The sequence below is a fragment of the Lissotriton helveticus genome, chromosome 7 (genome assembly GCF_964261635.1).
Source record: "Lissotriton helveticus chromosome 7, aLisHel1.1, whole genome shotgun sequence".
Taxonomy (NCBI): domain Eukaryota; kingdom Metazoa; phylum Chordata; class Amphibia; order Caudata; family Salamandridae; genus Lissotriton; species Lissotriton helveticus.
This window is the reverse complement of record NC_136068.1, coordinates 259,806,415-259,813,791: the sequence shown is the minus strand read 5'-3', so window position 1 is coordinate 259,813,791 and position 7,377 is coordinate 259,806,415.

Here is a 7,377-nt window from a genome sequence, read left to right as displayed (position 1 = left end):
TCCCTGGACCAGAAACAAGCTGCCTAGGACCGGTTTCTGGCATTTCAGCCGTCTTAAGCCAGGCTTGCTTGAATCCTGTGGCAAAGTGAGCAAGGGACTCACGTCTGAGCATACCCTGCCAACTTATGGCGAACAAAGTGGTACAAAAGGGGGTGGTGATGGACGGAGCATCTGAATCAATCAAACACTCACACCCAGTCAAAAGATCTGGGTTTAATCCATCACCATTCTTTAGCCCACTCTGCCACTGCAGTTCAGACATGGCCGTATGCAAATCAGTCTGACCCTGTGCCTCATGGGAACAGTCCAGTCCGAAATGCCAAGCCATGCCTTCCCTGGACCGGAAACCTTGCTCACTTTGCCACTGAATTCAAGCAAGCCTGGCTGAAGACGGCTGTAATGCCAGAAAACGGTCCTAGGAAGCTTGAATCCGGTCCAGGGAAGGCATGGCTTGGCAGTTCGGGCTGGACTGTTCCCATGAGGCACAGTGTCAGACTGATTTGCATATGGCCATGTCTTAACTGGGGTGGCAGAGTGGGCTAAAGAACGGTGATGGATTAAACCCAGATCTGTTGACTGTGTGTGAGTGTTTGATTGGTTCAGATACTCCGTCCATCACCACCCCCTTTTGTACCATTCAGGGAATATATCCTTTTAATTATATAAAAATCTGTAAATTGTTTTCTTATCAGAAGTGTCTTTGGACATAAGAACAGGCTTACAAAAAGTAACTTATATCACTCCTCATCTGTAATCATTTACTACAGATGAGCAATGATGTCACTTCGCCAGCCCATATGTTACCTCCTGCTGCTGGACCTGCAAAGTCAAGCTTCAGATTGCACAACTCATCTCCGAGTCCCTAAATCCACCCATTCAAGACACAGCACTGCAGGTTAGGACTAGGACACGTGAAGTTGCCTCTCAGCAGCACAGCGAAGATGACACACTGCAGTAATAGTCTTCATCTGCCATATTCCTGAAACACACTCAGTTCTACCCTGCCTTCTACCTAAACATTCTCAGAGAACAAACACTCCAATATTTCATAATAAAAGAAATGGATACAGACCAATTCCCACCATACCTCATCCAACGTAAAGCAGGCCACTCAGCATACAGATCTATCATCATGACACCCAAAGCAATTATTTGCAAAACTAAAAAAAAGCATTCTATTAGGCACTCAAACACTTTACCAGCCCCCAGTCAGATATTCCATTCACACATTCAATGGACAAGTGCAATACCATCAATCACTTCTTCACCAAGAAGAGAAACAAAATCTAAAGACATTCATTCTGCCTCCTTTAGCCTTAAGTGAATTAAATTTGACATCCTGTTAAACAATTAACAGTCTCAATTCCATGAAAGCCACCTCTATGAAACTGCATCCTACCATCATTCACACTTGAATCCCTCCCAGGAGGGACCCTCACACCCCTCCTCAACTTTCTATACTCTGCCCTGAGCCTGCAAACCGTCTCGGATTACTTCAAAACAGGACTGAGTGTCCCCTGCTAAAAAAAACTTGCCAACTTTGACCACATGCCCACCGACCATTCATCAACAAAATATTTCAGAGAAAGTAGTGTATGCTCCATTGTAGTAGTGGATGAGCAAGGATAACCTCTCACAGGACCATCAATCTGGGTTCAGACAAAACTGCAGCACAGACAGTACAACCCTTCCAGTAGACAACAACACACTCTTAATCAAGGAAAATATTCTTGTCTCCTGATCCTACTTGAAATCTTCTCAACCTTCAACTCAGTTGACCAGAAAAATATTAATTCATATCTTCAAAACAACATAGACTACCCTCTCAAGATCATGCAGCGGTTATCTCCATATCTGCCTTCAAAATATACACATGATATCCACTAGATACAAGATACTCCCCATCCCATGCAGATTAATTCAGGCATCTACCCTAGCCCCTTCACCTTTCATCACTACCTGGAGCCCCTTAGATCCATACTCACCAGCAACAGCACTTTATATGGGTAAATCTCAATCTCAAAGTCTCATAGGCTCATGACATCCAGTGACTCAGAGCCTACCTCGATCTAATATGGAACTGGATGTCAAGTACTTACCTAAAGCTTAACCCAACAAAGAAACAAATCACAAATTCAAGTTTGTTTAAACAACACGATCTTAGATTACTTTAGCCTCCTACTGACAGTCAGTGCAATATTACTTGGATTTACCCTCAACACAGTCTTACCTATCCAAAACTGACTTTAGGTCAACACCGGAAGCCTGAATCCTCTACCAACCATGATGGACACAACATTCTGCTTGAAGGCCTTCCTTACACCACCTTGGCACCCCTGAAAAGTATCTGAAATATGCACCGCATCTAATCAAATGCTTAAGGAAGATGGACCACATCACCTCAACTCTAACTGAGAAACAGTGACTTCTCCTCCAGGCCAAATTCGTGGTCAATACCGCTGCATCACCTTTTTGAGCAACAGGAATATTACCCCGGTATTACTGGCTTAGTAAATAACCACCTGAGGTGTACAGTCCCACACCAGCAGTTAGGACAGCACCAGCAGCACGATGAAGAAATGCAAGAAGAAAAAGATCAGAAGGCAGGCCTTCATCATGTATGCACTGATGATCCCGAATGAAATCCCAATTACCATTGGAATGGCTTCCATCTCCCTACAATTTCGAAATAAGTTGAAATCCCATCTCTTCCAAGATTACTACCTCAATAGTGAACTACATAAAACTTGCATTTCTATAGTAAATTATCTAGTACTCTAAGGGCCCGATGTAGGAGCCCTAATACCGGTCGGAAACGGCCGATTTCGGCCGTTTCCGACCGGTATTAGGGTTTTCTAATGTAGGAGCATGCTTTACAGAATCGGTATTTTACCGAATCTGTATTTACAGATTCGGTAAAATTACCGAATCGGTAAATACAGACTCTGTAAAAATACAGATTCTGTAAAAACACATGTAGGTAGCACATCTTTGAGTGCCGCAGGCCTTTCAGATTCTGTATTTTACCACCCAATCCAATTGGGTGTTAAAATACCGAATTCAGGTGTGCATGCACATGTGTGCATGCACACCTAGCCATGTGACAGACAGACATGCCCTTAGGGCATGTCTGTGTGCCACATGGCGCACATGCCTATTTTTGGGGTGCCAGAGGGTGTCAAAGTGACACCCCCTGCACCCTTGCAAAATTCGGTATTTACCGATTCTGTAATTACAGAATCGGTATTGCCGATTGATTCCTATGGGCTTCAAGGCCCATAGGAATCAATGGGCAATACCGATTCGGTATTTACAGATTCGGTAAATACCGAATCTTAACGATTCGGTATTTACAGAATCTGTAATACCTACATCTCCCCCCTTCATATTTACCGACTCTTAAATACCGAATCTGTAAAATTCGGTATTTAAGAGTCGGTAAATATGAATTACCTACATCTGGTCCTAAGGCTCTCAGGTTTTCTTTATAAGTCCAGTGCTCTCCAACAGGGTTTGCAGTCTAGAAATACCACTAAATACTTACATATGTGCATGGGCGCTGGCACAGATGGGACTCGGGCACCTGGGACTGAGCTGGGAAGGCAAGCACACCGCAAAACTCATAGAGTTCTCACTCATCTGGAATTGGTCTGGGGTAATAATGCCTGTCCTTTTGTCAAGAGGTGTGTCCTGAGCAGGTGCCAGAAGACGGCAAAGCTGAACGACCACAACTTATGATCCCAAAGATGCTCTAAGCTGACAAGTTGCTGTAAAGATAAACCAATATGAAATAGTTCTAATGTTTGGAGCATTGTGAAAAACACACAGGGCTTCATTTATGAGGCCCCTTGTGCTACCGGAACATCACTTTTTGTGACGTTCCGTGGCGCAGGAGCCTGCTCCATATTTATGGAGCGGCACTAAGCCACTTTTTTTAGCTTAATGCTGCCTCGTATATATTGTCCCCTTTAACACAGTTTTCTGTCAGCAACAACCATGGCATTTTGACACTGCCCCAGATGTACGAAAAAACGTAAATCTAAGGCAGCGCCAAAAACGTACGTCTCCCCAAGGGAGGAGTAAGAGAGGCACAACGAGGAGAAATATCTTTAATACTCCTCATTTTTCCTTTTTCTAGGTGTGCTGTGGAACTATGTGTGCTGCATTCTACAGCACACATAGAAAGAGGAACAAGCCTCTTGTGATTATTTTTGTACAGGAAGATTTCCCTTCCTGCACAAAAAGAATCATCCCCTCAGTGCAGGTAACCTGGTACCATGGTGCAAAGGTGCCTGCGTTGGTGCAGCGCAGCCCATTGTGCACCGGCGCAGGGGAAAAGGACAGGAATGCGCTGTATCACGTTCCTGCCCTTTTCTTTTGCCGTAGGGCAGCCCTGCTGCCGTGCCCTACGACAAAAAAACATAAATGAGGCCCAACGGATTTCTAAAAAAAAATCGGATGTAGTTAAAAAAAATATGAGAAATTAACAATTTCTTGTTGAAAGATCGCCTGAAAGATATTCTATCTTCAATACAGGCAGAGGTATTAACATTACCATTCAATGGCAATGTAAAATATTCTTACAATCTAATGGAATATATATAATGCATGCGGATATTTGTAGATAATTGTAAAAATAATTACCATGTATACAGCACAAAATGCCAACTGAATTCTTTCTGGTACTTCATAAGTGTAATTTACTACAACCAAATTCAGTCAGTCAGTCACAAAGCTTTATTCGATTTTAAGCATTAAAATCATAAAAGCATACAGACAAATACCACAATACATTCTAAAAACATGTTAAAATAAAATAAATCTCATAATAGCTTTAGATTTACACAGTTAACGTATTAGACGTACTTTACACTACCTTTAGGCAACGTTATAGGTCACAGTATTCCAAATGATTTAATAATTACGACACAAAGGGCTGTAAAACAACGGTTTGGGACAGTTAGTAGGCAGTGGAAAACTATTGCCATTACTTAAATGGGTTCCTCTGCCCACTGGGATGTTATCAAAGCCCCGTGACCTAGTTGAAAGATTATAGGGCATGTAAGGGTAAAAGTCATATAGATCCCAAATAGAAATAAGACCATCTTCGTTTTGAGGTAGCCATGTCTGCAAGTATGGCACAATATGTCTGCTCCTAAACCGAATCAGGATCAAATCCCCCAGGATGTCTTTTTTAAGGGGTCCAAGCCATCCCACCCTCCGGACACTTATTATGCGGCCATCAAGATGGTAAGGCAGAGGTCTATTTTTTGATAACCAGAACTTGACCTTGTTCATGAGTTCGTTGTGACTCTCAGATTTGCCTTTTGTTAGTTCAGGGACTCCCGATAGAACTATTACAAAAGGCGCTGCTTCTGGCGGTAAATGTATATCGGTGGTTCGCACATGTTTAGATGGAATGTGGAGTGGTGTTGTCACTTTCAAGGGGCCTTTGGGTTTGGTGGGCAGCAAGGAAGTGGTGGTTAAGGGTTGAATAGGCGCCGCATCATGAGGAGTAATTGGGTTAGATAGATTTGTAAGGGCAGTTATCGGCGAGCAATCAGTTGTAACGACGTGGACTGACGGTTTCAGGAAAGAGTCAATGGAGATCTCCAGCCCCGTGAGTTTATTCTCTAGCGTATTGATTTTATCCATCAAGGGCTGTATTAAAGATTTCAACAGTTACTCGATCTTGGTCAGAAGGGCCTGGTGGGGAGATGGTGGCAAATCGTCCAGATGAGCAACAGGTGGCACAGTAGAAGGAGAATTAATTGAAGGTGGAATTGGACGTCCAGAAAGGTTATCAAATATTTGAGGTTTAGTAAGACTCCCATTATCTTTGTCCCCCTCAATCTTCCTTTTGGCAGGGGTAACCCTGAGAGGTATAGAATTCAGCTCCCTTGTAGGTAATAGTGAGCTGCTACGTTTTCTCGTGGGGGAGAGTGCTGCAGGAACATATTTGACATTGCACAGACTATTTAGGTCCTCCAGCCATGGGAAGTTAGATGATGAATTTGCAAATATATCATCTGGGATTGTATTGGGCATTTCCCCTGCTTTGGGCTTGGGCATGTGGTTATGTAATAAAACTTGGTAAATTACCTCAGCAGACAGCTACAGGAAGTGGTCCGTCCCCGTCCTCCTATGTCCGATGAGGGCCGTAGAGGGCCCGCCCTTTGCCCGGGCTTCGCCCGGCGCTCCCGCGCGCTCCCGCGACGCGGGACTGTTGGGGGACTTTGTAGCGCCTCCTGGCGCGGAAGTGGTATCCCGCGGCTTCCTGCCGCAAAGCAGGCTGGGGATTGTAGTCTCCCCCGCACGGCTGCCGCAGCGCGATGTCAGGGGCTGCGGCGGCGGGGGGAGACAGCTGGCAGGGTCCCGCTAAAATGGAAAGTGGGTGCTCTGAGCCACACAGGGCTTCTCAGGTCCGTTGTCAAGTGGCCGCCCGCTCCCCTGGGACTGCTGGGGGACTTTGTAGCGCCTCCTGGCGCGGAAGTGGTATCCCGCGGCTTCCTGCCGCAAAGCAGGCTGGGGATTGTAGTCTCCCCCGCACGGCTGCCGCAGCGCGATGTCAGGGGCTGCGGCGGCGGGGGGAGACAGCTGGCAGGGTCCCGCTAAAATGGAAAGTGGGTGCTCCGAGCCACACAGGGCTTCTCAGGTCCGTTGTCAAGTGGCCGCCCGCTCCCCTGGGACTGCTGGGGGACTTTGTAGCGCCTCCTGGCGCGGAAGTGGTATCCCGCGGCTTCCTGCCGCAAAGCAGGCTGGGGATTGTAGTCTCCCCCGCACGGCTGCCGCAGCGCGATGTCAGGGGCTGCGGCGGCGGGGGGAGACAGCTGGCAGGGTCCCGCTAAAATGGAAAGTGGGTGCTCCGAGCCACACAGGGCTTCTCAGGTCCGTTGTTAAGTGACCGCCCGCTCCCCTGGGACTGCTGGGGGACTTTGTAGCGCCTCCTGGCGCGGAAGTGGTATCCCGCGGCTTCCTGCCGCAAAGCAGGCTGGGGATTGTAGTCTCCCCCGCACGGCTGCCGCAGCGCGATGTCAGGGGCTGCGGCGGCGGGGGGAGACAGCTAGCAGGGTCCCGCTAAAATGGAAAGTGGGTGCTCCGAGCCACACAGGGCTTCTCAGGTCCGTTGTCAAGTGGCCGCCCTTTTCTTTTGCCGTAGGGCAGCCCTGCTGCCGTGCCCTACGACAAAAAAACATAAATGAGGCCCAACGGATTTCTAAAAAAAAATCGGATGTAGTTAAAAAAAATATAAGAAATTAACAATTTCTTGTTGAAAGATCGCCTGAAAGATATTCTATCTTCAATACAGGCAGAGGTATTAACATTACCATTCAATGGCAATGTAAAATATTCTTACAATCTAATGGAATATATATA